The following is an 18,700-nucleotide window of genomic DNA, read 5'->3' on the forward strand; positions in this document are numbered from 1 at the left end:
CTTACTATGTGGAATTCCGTGGAATGAAACTCTGCAAGCTCTACCCACCCCTAGACAAAAAGGGTCTGCCATGAGAATCAGAAAGTATTGTTAACCTGGGGATTTGTCTCAGCAGAGAGGAGAGAAAGGTAAGAGGCACTGTCAAGTGCGTGAACAAGCAGGTCTTCCCAATTGATTACAGCGAAATGCCCACTGCACACAACAAAACAGTGTATCAAAATGTGTTTCCTGGCGGACGCCTTCACATTCAAATCACAGCTGCCAGAAAGAACCACAATGTCTTTGGAAATAAAAGATCTTCATTTAATTGTCCTTCTAGCCAGCCGACACGTGTTTCGTCGCACCGGAATGTCATTTCCGCGACTCCTCAGGGCTGGGAAAGATACAAAAAATGAAAATGGAATACACAACACAAAAAATTCAAGAAAGAACACAGGTTGTATAGTGTGACTTCATTTTAAGTGCTGCACGCTCGACCCATAACAAGGGGTAAATATGCTAAGGTCATGAAAAGTGGAAAACAATGAATGCATCCGGAGATGGTTGTGGAAAAGAGTAGACGGAGGTGTGGCAATTGTGTTCACAGGAAGGGGGGAGCGCAATCTAGCGAAACTACGGAAAACTATCAAAGCATGATACTCAAGAGGAAGAACCTCAATGGAGAGTACCAAGTTCAGTACCCCATGGTTGCCAATGACACACAGTGTATGACGTGAAGTTAGGATTCAAAACATGCTGATGCTCTATATAGTGTTGCTAATCATGTCACAGAAGGAGATACACGCCGTACCTGTAGGATTGTAAAGGCACAATGTATGGTCTGGAATGGAAAAAGAAAGAGGGAGGAAAATGGAATATGGATCAGAAACTGAATAAAGAAAGAGCAAAAACTGTAAAAAGCCCGTAGAGTGTAAGTACAGAGAAACAAAAAGCGCTCACCGCTTAGCCGGTGATACTTCCGACCCGGCCGGGCTCAAGACCAGGTTTAGTTAGGTGGTCCGTGTTATGGGCACACGTCTCTAAAAACACACACAAGAAAGAGAAAGGGAGGGGGGAGACGAGGGATTACAAAATTGAAATGGGTATGCGTTTCAGGAGAACAAGGGGAAGTGGGCAGGTAAGCTGAATAATGCCTGCCCCTATGCATTCTGGTAGTTATAGTGTGATGCATTCCATGCGGCCCTGAGGTGAATTGAGAGTTACTCCACCCGACACCAGAACTCCGGGGAATCCCACTGCTTTTTTTAGTAACTACACAGAATTCTGTGGAGTAAAACTCCGCAAGCTCCACCCACCCCTTGTAACTATGTGGAATTCCGTGGAATGAAACTCTGCAAGCTCCACCCACCCCCTGGACAAAATGGGTCTGCCATGAGAATCAGAAAGTATTGTTAACCTGGGGATTTGTCTCAGCAGAGAGGAGAGAAAGATAAGAGGCACTGTCAAGTGCGTGAACAAGCAGGTCTTCCCAATTGATTATGTTTTTATTAATATTTGCCACTAATCCTTGAATGAGGGGTTTGAAGTGCTGCACACCGAGGGCAGTGATCATAGGCCTTTAGAGGTAAAGTTTAGTGTAGGACAGCAAGAGCAAAAATATAAAGTCTCCCCTCTTCAAGTAGATTACCCTAGACATATAACAACTCATATAACAGAGGAAAGTTTAAAAGCGTTGGTGATTCATGATAGATTACAAGATACTTGCCATGCCAGAGGATCAGAGAGACGCTCTAACATGACATGAACAAGTGGTAGAATAGGCTGTAAATTGTCTGAGGGTATGAGTCAACTCTGGAGCCCGGTATAAAGTAGGAGAGCATAATATTCAGGCCAAGAGAACTAGTTGGTTTAATGCTGATTGTAGTAGGTTAATATGAAAATGGGAGAGACTGTTTAGGAAAATGCATGACCCAGTAATAGGTAGCAGGCTCCGCTTGGCAAAACGTGAATCCAAAATATGTTAAAAAAGGCAAATGATTTTATAAATAGAAATTGCAAATTATGTTTGAGGTAATAGGTACAAATAACATCAGGAAGTTTTGGTAACTGGTGTGGGAAGGAAGGAAGCGAGCAGGGAAAGAAAAATTTGGGGGCATATTAACAAGGACAAACGATCATCATCGCTAAATTTGCTTAGTGCATTTTTCATTATCGCCGTCTATCGCTGGAATACATCGCCGTGTTAGGGGCGTATCTGCAATGCTTAGCTCACAGGCGATGTAAAATCCTGCGATAGACGGCGATAACTGGCAATACATTAGGAAATGAAGCGCTTATTGTACATCGCTACTGAACAGCTTCTCATAGGTAAGTGTGCACTTAACCATTCAATCCACCTCCCGTGCAAATGATGGTTAAGTTAAGAATAAAGCAGATGTTAAAATCCCACCCAGTGTCTCGGGTCCAGGGCTGCATTGTAAATAGAGAGTAGTTGTGTCTGCGACTGTTTCCATGTAGGTTTAGGGACGAACGCCCACTCTGCATGTCATTAGCGATATATATCACTGACATGCAAAGTGGAGAAAAGACGGCTGCTAACTCAAGGAAACATGCGTTAGCATGTCCTTGATAATAGAGCAGTAATTAAATCGCCTCTTTTTGGCCAAAACGGCCGCTAAAGTGGTGAAATGGGGCTTGATAATATGCCCCTAGGCGTCTAGTATGTGAAGATGAGTGGGTCAACCACTTGAGTACTTTATATGGTAGTAAAGATAGGGATGTGGCCCCAAAGAATAATGTTGAGGAGGATGGGGATGTTGAGTCATATTTTTAATTTCAGAAGATAAAAGAAATCATTCAGGCCCTCAAATTAACTGAGGCGGTGGAACCAGACAACCTCCCAAAATTATATAAAAAATTACGGGGACTGCTGGGCAAGTTTATTCTATGTCATGTTCCAAAAGGTCCTGGCCTCTGGATGTTTTCGAAAGAGTTTGAAAGGTGTTATAATCAGGCTGATTTATAAGAAAGATGATGCTATGTTGCCCAAGAATTACTGCCCAATTAGCCTATTGGATGTGGGGGAGAAATTATTCTCTAAAGTATTGCTAGGCTTAACAAAAAGTTGGGTGGAACAGAATAACATCAACCATTGTTTTAGGTTATGGGCGATGGCAAAGAAGTCAGTGCGGTTAAGGGGCCAATTATGGTATTTTTTTTACTTCTATGATGCCTTCAAACTGGGCCACAATAAGTTGTTGTGGGAGATGCTGATGAGGCTCTGGTGATCTTAGACTCCAGAGGGACCCTATCAAAGGAAATACAGATTAAAAATGGCTTATATAAAGGTTACGTCCTAATTCCCCTTACTACTCTCTTATTTTATGCCAACCTACCAAATACATTAATATTGTAAGAGGTGTTTGTCCCAAGATAGATGAAGCCCCTGACCCATGCCTACTATATGCTGATGATTTGGGGATAGTGGGCATGACGGAAGTGGGGCTACAAAAGAAACTGGGTACCTTCCATGACTATTTTTTATGTAAAAGTCTTAATGTTAAGTTGGATAAGGCCAAGATAATGGTGTTGGGGAAAGGAAAGGGAAGGTTTAATTGGCATTTGAGTGCGAATAACATGGAAGTGGTTGACAAATATAAATACCTTGGTATGTGGTTTGATACCAAGTTAAATTTGATGGATAAAAATAAGTGCATTGTCCTCAGTAAGGGGACTAAAACAGTTTATCCAGAAGTATGGAGGGCCCTGCCTACATCCGATATTGTCTATCTTCCGATATTGTCTATCTTCAATGCAATGGTTTGCCCTCAATTCCAATATGGGGTGGACATCTTAACCGGTGGCAAATTGGATTGGATCCTTAAAAAGGGTAAATGTGTGAATATTCAAATATGATCCAGGCCATAAGGGTAGAATGCCAGCTTACAGCTTGGATCTATTTGGGGATGTTAGCTACATTGAAATTCTGGCAGAGACTAAATAGAGATGAACCTCCCAAAATATTGCATGTCTGCAAAGGGAAGATAGAGAACAGTGAACTAAGTTGGGCTACCCAAGTAAGACATGTGTTAAGAGAGCTATATGCCATATTGACAATAAAGCCAGATCTGTGGGAGAAAGGGCTTCAGAACCCTAAACAAGAGCTGTGCGCTGTTGCAGCCAAATGTGCTAGACATGAGAATACACTATATCTGAGTGGTAAATCATCTACTCAGTTTCTTGTTAAAGGTTGGGGCATTGAAGGCAGATTTCCATACATTGAGGCCCTACCAAATTCCAAGCTTAGGAATGCTATGTTAAAATTTAGGGACAGGATAAACCCATGTTATGTAGATATGAAGACAAAGGTATCAATGAGAGATGAGCAGGGTATGTGCACTTGTGGGTCAAAGACAAAATGTAACGGTGCACATATTTTATTGTATTTATGGAATCACAAACTGGGATCAAGTCCTTAGTCGGTTGGTAAATATGAGATTTTTAAATGTTGCATGTGCTGTTGTGTTTCGATTTAGATACCCGTATATAGGTTTCCCGAATCATGCCCTTTTATAGGCACAATTCTCATTGCCCTTATTTAGGCATAGGATTCCAGTCCTTATTTAAGCATCAGCCATGCAAACCCAATACAGGCATGGTCACCTACAGCCGTCCATCCCACGTCACAATGAGTTCTTAGAAAACCAGACTCTTAAGCCTTTAGGACTTCCCCTCCGTGGATTGTTGATTTCTCCAAGAACTCATTTATTATGCATGAACATCTATTCCTTAGGTGTTCATTCATGACTTTCTTATGCCCAACTTTTACGTCAATACTGGCATTCCTGAACACCTTCAAGGTATAAATATACCTTCACTAGCCATGGCAAACCACGGCTCGGCTGCACAGCTCGACATGGCTCGCCACGGCAATTTCAGAAGGAATTCGAGTCCCCGCCTGACACACTGACCAGACGCTGTCATCCTCCTCACAGAGAATCCAGCTCCAGTGTTTCTGACTCACTTCGCGGGGTGTTAGAGATCAAAACCCGGAAAGAGATTTCAACCTCTATCATTCTAAAGGTATGGAGCCGACTAGAACCTAGAAGGACTTCTGGCAAATACTAACTATAGCTAAACTAGATTATTGAAAAACAGCACCTGCTTCTTACTTCGTACTACACTTAGGTACACTGGGGAAATATTTAGAAGCACCAGACGAGTATTCACATTTTAGCCTGTGTTATTTATGTATGTATATAATGAATATATGTCATAGCTACAAACCATGCTATTGCCGTATTATTTTATCTTACTGCTAATGCTGTACGTTTTAAACTTCGCATTCTGTCTTACAATTGTAGCAGTTCATTTCTCTTGCATGAGAAATAAGACTGTTCAATAAACCCTTTTTATTGAAACGGATGTCTACCTATTTCTGTGTAACACTGTAGAAACAAAGCATGCACGATTGACTGATTGAAACTGTTCTCTATTGTTTCCACGATTCTGAGAACTGTTCTGATTCTAAGGGAATCAAAGTTGTCATGTTTATGCGGTTGTCAGAGACTAATCCCTTCTTGTTCATTCGAGAAGTTTCTAGTGACCTCGGAGCTAGCTGGTACACACAAGTAATTAAGTTTAATGTACTCGATAGAGACATTCTGACCTCAGTCCTATGTCAAAAATATAATGTATAGTATTCCAATGCGCAGGGCCTATAAGGGGTATAGGAACTACACTACAGTGCAATTGGGAGATTTTTAATCACAATACAGGAGATTTTAAAAGGTTTGCCGGGTAATATGTATAAGAATCTGAGGGTTTCATATGAGAGCCTCCATCAGAACGTTTTCTCTTACATTACTGTAAGTACATTTGATGGATATATATTTTTTTAATTCCTCTGATCGTATGTAATATTTTAAGACGTATTTATGTAATGTTTATAGTCCATGGTCTAAATAAACAAACCTTTTGATTGATTGATTGATTGATTGATTGATTGGCAACTATCATGCTCAGTAACCTATTTAGGCATGCAATGATACAATTATTTATTAAAACATAAGATTGTGTTTCAGTTTAGTGCATTTGATCATAACATTGCATTGACATTTATTTAAAGTTAAACATGAACTGTAAACATCGACGTACCCTTCTCTTAACAACACCAGCATTGAACAAAGTGAACCAATTGTCTGGTGTCCCATACATCATGTCCAATATTATTGTTATGGATGGTGGCTAATTTCAGGCTAATTAAACATTGAATTCAGTTTTTTGTACATAGTCCATCTTAAAATGAAATACTTTAAAGTGTTCTCAAATGTCACTATCAAGTAAATTAGACATATGAAATAAATTGATCTGACTAAGATCACACAAGTTAGCCATGCAGAAAAACTGGGATTTGAATCCAGGGTTCCTGCTCACGCATAGTGCACTGAAACCACTGATTACATAAAGGTATTTTCCTCATTCCTCCTTAGGACTAGAAGACAGTGTTTTTGCACTTTTATATAAGATTAATAGTATACTGAGTTAAATAAATACAAAGCACAGGCTAATCTGTCACACTATCTATAAAACAAAAGTTCTCAAATGAGGGTAAGGGAACAAAAGACACCATATGCTAATATCACTGGCTTTTTAGACATTATATAGCTATCCTAGAGGTGAGTGTGCCACTGAACGCTTGAACCAGGCTTGAGCCTGAAGCCTGGCTCTGCCTCAATCGAGGTCCTATTGGAACCATGGTCCTATAATGAGCTGAGCTTTCATGTGTCTTCTGCCTGCCTCCTTCCCTCTACCCAGGGTGTAGCATTAGGGACAGGGCTTCTGACTTTGGAACTAAGGAATGAGGGTTGAGTCTCTGCAATGGCTCAACATCCTGCGATTCTGGATAAACCACTTATCTCCCCATGCCTACAAACAATGAATGTGACCTTGAGTAATGTAAGTGGTTCTCATGTAAAGTGCTCCAATCCCTGTGGGTCAAGTTCATGCTGTATAAAAACTTCAGAAAAATTAACAAAGAAGTAAAAATCAGAGCCCTTAGCACGAGGAAAGACAAATATCTGTTTACTGGCTGATTTGTACAAAGGTAAACTAGAAAACTGGGATAAATTGTGGCTTCCCTACTTAACCTGTGTGATTTTAGGCAAATGTTTTACCTCACCAAGGGCCAGATGTAGGTAGGCAAATACCCGTCGGTAACGGACGAAATTCTGTAATTTCGGCCGTTACCGACCGGTATTTGGAAAATGAGATGTAGGTGGGCATTTTACTGATTCGGTAATTTACCGAATCGGTATTTTAAGGAATTGGTAAATTACCGATTCCTTAAAATACTGAATCAGTAAATTACCGATTTTGCTATGTAGGGAGCACTCAAATGAGTGCTTTCCCCCTTTTAGGATTCGTTATTCACCACCAACTCCAAGTTGGTGGTAAATAATGAAAACCTTGGAAAAAGCATTTTTTTGCTTTTCCAACAGTGCCATGTTGCAGACATACATGCCCTTAGGGCACTGTTGGGCATGTATGCCTGCAACATATGCACCCATACACAATTGAGGGGTGCAACAGGGTGTCAAAGGGACACCCTGCCACCCTTCAATAATTCCCCCTTTTACCGAATCGGTAAATACCGATTCGGTAATTGGCATTCATTCCTATGGGCCTGAGCCATGCATGTCTTCTTAACATGATACTGGAGGCCCATAGGAATGAATGCCAAGGTAATTACCGAAACTTACCGATTCAGTAATTTTTTCGGTAAAATCACCTCCATCCCATTTGCCTGTTCTTAAATACCGAATCGGTATGATTCAGTATTTAAGAATCGGTAATCTGGGATTACCTACATCGGGCCCCAAAACTCTTTTTTCTTCATTAATGCTTATGAAAGCTCTTTCAAATAATTGAATTTTGAATACCAGTTGTAGAAAAACATACTGTATTTGATTTAATAGACGTTAATGTGATGCATTAACTCCAATGCTTCACATGTTAAAGAAATACACCTCTCTTGAATTATATCATATATTACATGGTGTTTGGTATATGATTTACACAGTAAACATATCATGGCTGGGCTCGTGCTCTAAGATCCGAGTCAGACCCTTAGCTCTGCACTCCTTGTTAATTAGTTGGCTTCCCCACCTTGAAGCTATTCAATGCAGCGGTTGAATGGCATTACAAAAAGTTTAGCTATTGTCAAGGGGACGCAGTCAGTAAGTGCAGAGGAATAATCGAAAGCATGGTTTTGTTGATGTCTGAATGTCAGGTTACTACATATAAAATAACGCACTGAATAGTCAATAATAAACTAATCAATGGGAAATGCACTATTTTATGTTTGAAACCTCTATTGGTTAAAGCAATCAGTGCAGAAGTCTACATGTGCAACCAGAGGCCCACAGAATTGAATCCTGTTTGGTGCAGCAGGGAAAAGCCACTTGTGTATTTTTAGTTCTAGGAGGTCCCTGAAAGCACTATGAAAGTTTAAGTCATTATTTTACACATGCATTTTACACAGTATAATATAGGCTACCGCTACAAGCACAAGTAAGTTTTGTTTAAAGACAAAAAGTGCTTCTAAAGCATAGATTTTAGTAATATGCAGACTATACCTAGTCCTAATATTTTTATAACTGTCCATTAAAAGCATGCACTCCATAGCTCAGCTTGGAACATCCTTAAAATACCTCTCAAAAAGAAAATATCTTGTCATCAGGCAGGTTCAAGTGATTCCATCAATTAATGCCTCCCAAACCGCCTTTACATCTACGCATTGAACAATTGCACACATTTGCATTTCTTTAGGGTAACAGACACCCTGACAAGATTTATTTTTAGCTGCATGCCCCTTCCTCCGAAATGCAGCACAGGAGATTACTTCCCTTGCACTTCAGCTAGGGAATTTCAATGTGGAAATTAACTTTTGTACTTTAGCTGAGAGGCTAAAACTACGTACAAATGCTGTCCGTTAAGACATCAGTCACGGACAACGGACTTAAGAGCAAATTTACGGACAGTCCATGGAAACTACTCACACTTGGTCACCATATCTGAGCCATGTAGTTTTGCACCACCTGTTGGAAATGGCCCTTTTTGCAGGGTTATCCACAAATGTTTTGCTTCTTCCTCCTGTTGTTGTTGGCTTTAGGACTCTGGGCACTCTGCCACTGCTAATCAGTGCTAAAGTACATATGCTCTCTGTCTAAATTGTTATTATGATTGGTTATCCATGATTGGCATATTTGATTTACTGATAAGCCCCTAGTAAAGTACACTGAGTGTGCCAGGGATTGTAAATCAAATGCTACTTGTGGGCCTCCAGCACTGATTGTGCCACCCACACGAGTAGCTCCGAAAATGTAACTCAGGCCTGCCACTGCAGTGCATGTGCGCAGTTTGTTAACTGCCATGTTGACCTGGCAAGTGTACCCACTTGCCAGGCCCTAAACTGGCAAGTGTTACATGTTAGTCACCAGTAATGTCGGCCCAAGGTACCCCTGTGGGCAGGGTGCAGTGTATGTGAAAGGTAGGACATGCCCTGATGTGTGTGGCATGTCCTGATAGTGAAATACTGCCAATTTCGTTTTTCACTATTGTAAAGCTATTGTAAAGCTATCTGTTTCCATAGGATAGAAAGGGGAGTTTGCTTATAACATCGTATAGGTGTAACTGCCCTTGGGAACTAGATAGGAAAATATAGTTTAGTATGCCTGAACTCAGAATGTGAAAAGGCATCTTTTATAGAGTATCATTTTTAAATCCTGTCTGTGAAAATACCCACTTACAATGCAGAAGAGAGGCCACAGCTGGGTCTGCTTGTGCGTAGAAACTGGCCGATCACATCTGAAATAGCAGGAAACTGAGAGATGAAAATGAACGTTGACAACCTCACATCCGTCATGTAGTCCCAATGTCCACTGTCCCAAATCAAATAGTCAGCTCCTCCCAAACAGTCACAATGTACATTGACATACAGTCTGTATGAAAACGTCAACAATGCGCCAACATACATGTCAAAACAATGTCAAAATGCATCTCCCCTTCACATTGCAGAGGAACAAACAACACCTCCAGCAGAGCAGACCAGACAACTCATCAGTGATGCTGAAGAGGACCTACACACCTTCGACACCGATGCCCTACAACAGCTCATGGACATCTTAGGCAACCCACTTTCAGGAGCAGGGCAGACCAGCTGCATGGAGGAGACCCCACCCCCTGCACAGACCACACAGCAGGAAGTACCCACCACCACGGCTTGCTCGCAGCACCCCCAAAGCACACCTCACATTAGAAGGCAAGGTGTTAGACTGCCAGAAGGAGGTGGCCCAACATGTGCGGGTGGGGTTCACACTCATGGAAGTTGAACTAGATCAAATACGTGGGTGTCTCAGTCCCATCAGAGACCACTTACACTCCCCAACGGAGACCCACACTGCAACAGAGACACATGCATTTGCACATTTCCAATAATGAACAACGCCGAGAGCCCCAGGATAATCATTCACACACCCATGCTGGACTTGCGTATGCCAGCCCAGTCCACTCCTCTTACGTATTGAGTGGGGGATGACAAAGCTACATGTCTAAGGTCTTACCCGCTGCCTGCGGTAACATAGTTGCACCCGCTGTACACAGCACAATGTAATGTTGTAGGACCCGAGGCCCTCATGCATACATTATGACCACACGGACACACTCAGATAGTTTGTGGAACTAACTACGGGCACGTGCGCCCAGCCCCTTTATTTCCAGGGCTACATGTACAGTGAGGCCTGTGATGGATGTGTGTGGGGTGAGTGTAAGCCAGCCTTCACTGAGTGGTTGGTGCTGGCAACAACTTGAACAGTGATCACTATTAAAGCGGAAACAAAACATCAGCATTACAAAAACAAATGCGAAGCAACATGGTGGTAGCTGGAGCAAGTACAGAGGACACCCAATATGCAATCAGAAGTGTCTGTGAGTTGTAGTGCACTGAGGTTGGGGAACCGGAGTTGAGCGTGCTCATGTGAATACATTATCCAGGATTGTGTCCCTCTGGGATATTCTTGCTGCAGTGGGGTATGTTACACCTGCATCATCTTCCTCATCATCGTCCCTGGTCTTCCACACGGCCTGAGGTGACATTGCTGCGTGAGCTGTCCACAGCACAAAACTCAATCACAAATGGTCCATGAGTTGTGGTGCACTGAGTTAGTGGCACCTGAAGAGCTGAGTAGGGTATCAAGCAGATGATTGCATCCACGACAAGTATGAGCGAACCAGATAGTCTGGCAGTAAGACTTTTTCGACTCTGGCAGTTGTTGGTTGGAGGTGGTCCTGGCGGTGGTGGCATGTGCATCTTACGGTGATGCGACTACTGGGCAGGTCAGGATTCGTTTTGATGTGTGAGCCCTGGTGGAACCCCATTGAGGCCGGAGGCAGTGGACAGCGCAGGGCCACAGACACATGTCATTGATGACCCCAAGGCCATCGACTTTGAGGCCACCCAATATTCTGTCAGACAGGGTCCATGACTTGAGCTGCACAGAGTTAGTTGCTCCGGATGCACTGCGGCCGGCATAGGCACACCGCCACAGAACAGTGACTTGCGGTGTACTGAGGTAGGGCCACGCGAGCTGAGCGGGTCCTCGTCAATGACGAAGGTGAATGTTGCAGAGGCTTGTGGGGGACAGTGGAAGGTGCCCTTCCAGGGCTTGATGCAGAGGGCAGAAGCCGTCTGAAACAGGCAAATGGAGGAGTGAAATGCTACTGTCTCACTTTTTACCACCAAGTCAGTATCAGCTACACGATGATGAAGACAACTCCAAGGCCAGAGACTCAGACACCCCCAAAGTTCAACCAGAGAGTGTCCATAAATGTCGGGGCACCGACTTATTGGCACCGGAGCTCAAAGGGGATGCAGTCTGCGATGAGACCTGTACAATGATATAAACTCTGCCATAAATAAATCAAGACTCAGTTCCAAATGTGTGACCTACTCGACCGCAGTGTAGGCCGTAGGCAGCGGACAGCAGGGGCTCACAACCACATGTCGTTGGCTTGCGATGCACAGAGATAGTGACACCAGAGCAGTTGTTGGTAGTGTTTGATCACCTCCGTAACGATAATCGCTTTTTCCTCCGGACTGAAACGCATCTTACTCTTACACCTCTCCTTGAGTGCAATGATATGAACTCTGCCATTGAGAAATCAAGACGCAGTTCCAAATGTGTGACCTACTGGACCACAGTGTGGGCCGAAGGCATTAGTCAGCGAGGGACCACAGACACGCATGGATGGAATGCTATGCACAGACTTAGTGGCGCCACATCGAAGGGAGTACAGTGATATCAAATGTGCCATGAACATATGAACTCGGCAATCAGGATATCAAGACTCAGTTCCAAATGTGTGACCTACTTGACCCTAGTGTTTGCCCGAGGCAGCGGTGGAGTACGTCAACAAGAAAGGAGTACTGGTGGCGTGTGTCATAGATGGTCTGAGTAGGCTGCCAAGGTCGCCGGCCTCCAGCTTGGAGTTTGCACCGGCATGTGGTGGGCTCTTTTTGACTCGCGGCGGTGTTGGCAGGTGTGCCGTGAGGCCTGGGTGCGCAGGTGCAGGCAAGATTTGTTCCGGGACCAGCGGCCCCGGGTGCTGCAGACGCACAGAATTGCTGGCAACACCGTTCACGGCATCGGCCTCATGGCGGGCTGAGAGGCGCCGACCTGGCAGACACGTTGGGCATTCCGGAAGAGAACTACGTGCTTTTTATTCACACTCCTACGCTGGTCTGGCGTACGCCGGGCCAGCCCACTCCGCTCATGCTCACGGGGGGACATACCAAGCTACATTTCCGCAATCTTCCCCATGGGCTGGGGTGACATGGTTGCGTCCACTGTCCACTACACTCCAAACACCAGCAGTGTATGTCAATATGGATATGTCTGTGGTCTGCATACTGCAGTCTGGACAGCACATCCATGCCACACTTGGCATTGTGTACATTCTCATTCATAGGTCACGTGCTTCCTTCACATATGCCTGGTTCCCACCTCTACCCACATTCTGCTATTGTGTGGCTGAGGTGCCATGCCATTGATGGCTCATGTACATGGGTCGCCCAGGTTACCACAGTAAGTTGTGCTGTCGTGTCTGGTGGGTGGGCATGTTGTTTGGCATGTTGTATGTGAGTTTGTAACATGTGCATTACCAGAGTTGTGAACTGCATGATTGTGGAGTTGGGGTGTGTGGTGTGTTCATTTGGTACTTACCAATGAGCAGAGCATTTCTGTAGGTGCCATTCTGGAAGCGCGGTTGATGATGGACTGGCGGTAGATGTAGGACTCATCGGCACTGCCTGGGTAGTTGGCGACAACATTGGTGAACTATTGCCTGCACAATGATGGAATGCGTGTGCTTTCTGTTGCGGTAATTGTGTGCGGTGTCGGCAGGGGGCACAAGTGGGACATGTGTGCAGTCAATTGCCCCCAACACGTGCAGGAAGCCAGCTATGGCGTAGAAGCCTTGCTTGGTGTCCAGCTGTTCATGCGCAGTACGGGGGAAGTGAAGGTACTGGGGTGCCAAGCTGATGATGGCATCCAAGACTGTTGTGATGAACTTTGATAGGGCTGGCTGTGAGACTCCTCCGACTCTGGCAGTTGTTGGTTGGAAGGTATCAGAGGCCAACAGATGCAGCACACCCACAGCTTTGTCTGCGCAGGGATGTTGGTTGTCCGCTATGTTGGTACCGTCAGCCTGTGGGCAATGACAGACAGGATGCAGAGGATGGTTGTCCTTTTGAGCCTGTAGTGGTCAATGACATCCTCTGGTGTCGGGCTTGTGAGGCTGGTGCGTTTTCTGAAGGTCCACTGTCTTTGTCTCCGCTGCCTCTGTGGTGTTGCGGGGGGTGGATGCAGGGGGATGCCGGGGGGCGGCGGGGGGGTTGTAGGCCTGGGGGTGGTGGCGGTGGGTGTTGTGGCCCTCTTGGGCCTCCAAACTGCATGATCAGTAGCTCCAATCGCATCTGTTGTTCTTTTGGTGTGGCTCTAGGATGGGCTTCCTTTTCTGGTGCAGGTTGTCATCCGACTTTACACCAGGTAAGAGCAGGTGTTAAATTCCTGCTGCTAGCGCACCTTATCGCCTGTTTTGTGATCTTATTGCCGATCTGGATGGTGTTGAGAATGTTGCGGAGTGGTGTTTTTCATGCTTTTTGCATAGGAATGCCTACTTTGCAGCTCATTAGCGTTAGTTGCCGGGCTCATCTGTGGCGATGTTTTTTGCGGCTACTATCGCAGGTAAACTGGTGATATTGTCTGTTAGCACCAGCTTGTGAATGGGGCGGTAAATTTATCCCCACTTTGGCTGCGATAAAGTGCTGATAACTCAGTGATAAGTCCTTGAGAATATGCCCTAGAATTTTCGCTCCAATGTGTGATCCAAACGGCCAAACGGCTTAGGCGCTCGACCTCGGACCTGGGGATCTGGGTTCGAGTCTCGGTAACGACGCCAAAACCTCCTGTGATTCTGGGCAAATCACTAAGGGCCAGATGTAGGTAGGCTTTTACCGGGTGGTAACGGCCGAATTCGGCCGTTACCACCCGGTAAAACCAATTTGACATGTAGGTCCCTGTAATTTACAGACTCGGTAAATTTACCGATAGGTAAATTTACCGAGTATGTAAAATACCGAGTCGGTATCATTACTGATTCCGGAAAATTGGTATGTAGGTGGGACTCTTCTGAGTCCCACAAGCAGTACAACATCGGTATTTTACCATCAAATACTACTTGATGGTAAAATACCGTTTCTGGTGTGCATGCACATGTGTGCATGCACACCTATGCCATATGACAGGCAGACCTGCCCTTAGGGCAGGTATGCCTGCCACATGGCACCCGAGCCTCTTTTGGGGGTGCCAGAGGGTGTCAAAGTGACACCCCCTGCACCCTTGTGACAGTCGGTATTTTCCGATGTGGTAAATACCGACCGGTAAATGCCCAATCAATCCTATGGGCTTCAAAGCCCGTAGGAATGCATGGGCATTAACTGGTCGGTATTTACCACATCGGAAATTACCGACTGTTTCCGATTCGGTAATTGCACATCTGCAATTACCTACATCTCGGTATTTTTATTTTCCGACCTCTTAAATACCGAGTCGGTATGACTCGGTATTTAAGAGGTCGGTAAATAAAATTTACCTACATCTGGCCCTTAATCTCCCCGTGCCTAAAAATGAAAGTGTGTGTCCTCATGTAAAAACGTAACTTGTGCTATGTAAAGCGCTCTGATACCTGATTCGGTTCGGGTCTAGTTCGCGCTATATAAAACTCTACAAAAAAAAAAAAGACCATCTTTGGTCAAAACGTGTCACAGAGGATTTATGATGCTTAAATAAATCCCCTTTTTTTGCTGATTGGAATGTTTCCTTACTTATTTTGCATGAGAACGTGGATCTACTGGTGTTTATGCAGGATATATATATATTCACTGAAAAAACCATAGGTTTCAGGCCTGATATAGTTAGGAATTAGCATTTAAAAAACCTTAGAAATTCACTGAAAAAACTGTAGATTTTAGGGGTGTTATATTTAGCTGGACATTTCACTCATACAAAACCATTGAAATTCCTCCGATATAGTTAGTTGTACTAAGTATATTTTGCGCGCGCGCAATCCACTGCTGATGATGTCACACATTACATCATTCATGACATGGTCAGTGACATCACTGATGACATCTCAAATGACATCACTGATGACATCATCCATGTGACGATACACCTCATCATACACTAGTCTAACCTTTCGTCACTCACTGTAAAATACAGAGTACCATATTTAAATCCATTGACACACCGATACAAGTTTCTAAAAATCCACTCAGTGATTCCTAGATCTATACACATATCTAATCACTTACCTACAGATTCACTTATACATGCAGTCAATGATCAATAGAACACTATCAAATATACTTATACACCTATATCGACATTACACACCAGCACACATCCTATTCACTAATAAAGTGGCGCGGCTCTGCCTCACACCAGGGAGCTCCACATCCACAACCAGCCGTAACTCTGCCAACAACCAGGCAAAGCAGCCTTACTTCTGTGACACGCTGGCAGCGGCCCGGCAACTTCCTCTTGATGCGGCAATGTGGGGTGGGCACCGGTAGAAACGCAAAAGCAGTGGAGTGGGCACCCACTGAAAATTATGCATAAGTGTGGGGTGGGCACCCGCTTTTCTCCCAAAATGATGCGAGCAATAATTAAAAAGGAGCACAAAAGGCTGCCGAAATGTGGCAAAATAAAGGGGCAGTGTGGGGGGGAATTCCACAGATTGCAGCTTCGCGCTGCAGGCCACCAGTGCTCCGTTAAATAAAAGTGAAGAGCACTAAGGGATAAAAGTCCAAAGTAAGCCCTTTAGGATGAAGGGGGGCAAAGGGCTGGCCCCAGGCAGGCCAGCTCACAGGGCCCTCCAGCAGGGAGGCAGTCCCTGGTGGCAGTTCCTCCTGGAGCCCAGAAGCAGCAGCAGGCCCCCCTCAAGTCAGGAACAGCACACCATTTCCATGGGGTCACAGCCCCTACATTTATAGGACATTTTCCTTTGTGTCAAGGCACAGGGTTTGAGAACCCAGATGCAACTGGTTTTGGAGCACTCTGTTTACCAGGCTCCTCTTCCCTATTGTTAGGTGGGGCTCGTCATCAGACACACCACAGGGGGGTGGAACCAGCATTCACTAGGGCAGGCACACTCCTATTCAGGGGCCAGGGACTTCTCCTCCCACTACTCAAAATGTAGATGTCCCATTCAGCCTGGCGCTGCTCACCCTTGCACAGCATTTATTAATACCATTTCACACATACCAGACTTAACCACGCTGCGCTTCTCATATCAGGATTTACCACTGACCCACATTTATCAGGGAATACCCCATGCATTCCTATGGGTGGGCTGGCCAATCTCACTACATGTAACCCAAAGCGCACACACTTTACACTGGACAACAGTGATAAAGTGCCTAGAGGTCTAAAAACCACCAACACTACACAGGGAATAGGCTAGGAGAAAGGCAAAAAGTTTAGGGGTGAACCTGCCAAAAGGGCCAAGTCCAACGGTGCTACTATGTGCAAATAATACGTCAAAAAGTGTTTTGTGCTAATTATTAAAAACCATATGTGCAAACTTATCAAGCTAAGTGTGTTAAAATAGGGATGGAGTTGGTGATTAAAATTCGACTATACATCTCTTTGAACTGGAAGTTTACTTATGGAAGAAATGAGTCACTGTGTTCGCTCATTATGTAAAAGCGTTCTGATTGATTCTTGTTTTCTAACTGATTAAGCTAGCATGTAGCTCCTCTGTAGCATTCAAACCTTTAGGATGTTTGGTGTTGAGATTTAAAATATATATCATTTCGAGTTTGCGAAGTGCTTTCTCCCATATATATAACAAAGATACAAAACCAGATGGAAAATACCACATCTAATCAATTGTAACACTGAATTTGTCGTCTATGCCATCGTCTGCCCATGTGGCCTCTGGTATATAGGGTCTACCACCTTTGCAGTAAAGAAGCGCATCCTTGAACACTGGCGGGCCATTACTAACAAAGACAACAGCTTCAGCTCAGCTAGACATTTAGCTAAGGAACAAGAAGCAGACTGGACCAAAGCTAGATTCATTAACCCCAACCCCAGAGGAGGAAACGGCATTGCAGCACTCCTCAAACACGAGTCACGGTTCATCCTCCTAGCTGGCAGTAAGTTCCCGTATGGCATGAACCAGGATGAGGAGTTATACAGTCACCTGTAACCTCCAAACGTAATTTTCCCTTCATACTCGCCTTGCCTCGCTGACCTACTCACCTCTCTTTCTTCCTTGTAAACCTCCCCACACACCTACCGACTCTCCCTTTCCTTCACCACGCACTCACCCCCTGATCCCCTTCTTTTAATACAGTATGGCAATTCCAGATACCACTCTTTCATGGCTACGTGGATACATAGACTGGTCTGATGCAATAACTGTTTTGTTTTCCTCTTATAAGGGAGTGTCGCGCAGTTTATTACGCAACTCACCCACAATAAAGATATGAGCACCGGAGCATACAGCGGCAGCCTGAACTCCTCGTCACCTCGGATACTGAGCTCACTCAGGTACTAGACCTGCACTTTGAGGACCGAAACAACAACACAGTCTACACTTATGATTTCACAGTGTATTGAATGATCAAGGAACTTGGCATACTATGTATCATATAATTTTCATGTGAATCATTTCTTGTGTACTGTTTGACCACTATGTACAATCATGTTGACAATTTCCTAAAATACGTTTTTTTCTGTTAAAGTACCATCTACGGGGCATCTGTATAACATCTTACCCAAGATGGCAATTTACAGTAATGTACCATATACATCCTAATACTGGTTACAACACTGAAGCAGTATTGCACCTGACAGTAACGTACTCTATACATCTCACATACTGGTTGCAACCCTGGAATTGTATTACAGTACCTGTTGTTTTTAATCTATGCACAATTATATCATTTTTGTACTCCAATTTACTTTCATATGTGACATCAACATCTGTTAAAAATATTACTTTTCTTCTATGTCTATGATAGAAAAATTTTAATTGTGTCTTTAAAATGGCTGCAATGTAGAGACGTGGGTCATGTGACCAAGACCACGGAAGTGGTCGAAACGCGTCGTCTTTTCTGCCAGGAATAAACTTA

The sequence above is a fragment of the Lissotriton helveticus genome, chromosome 6 (assembly GCF_964261635.1).
Source record: "Lissotriton helveticus chromosome 6, aLisHel1.1, whole genome shotgun sequence".
NCBI classification, from domain to species: domain Eukaryota; kingdom Metazoa; phylum Chordata; class Amphibia; order Caudata; family Salamandridae; genus Lissotriton; species Lissotriton helveticus.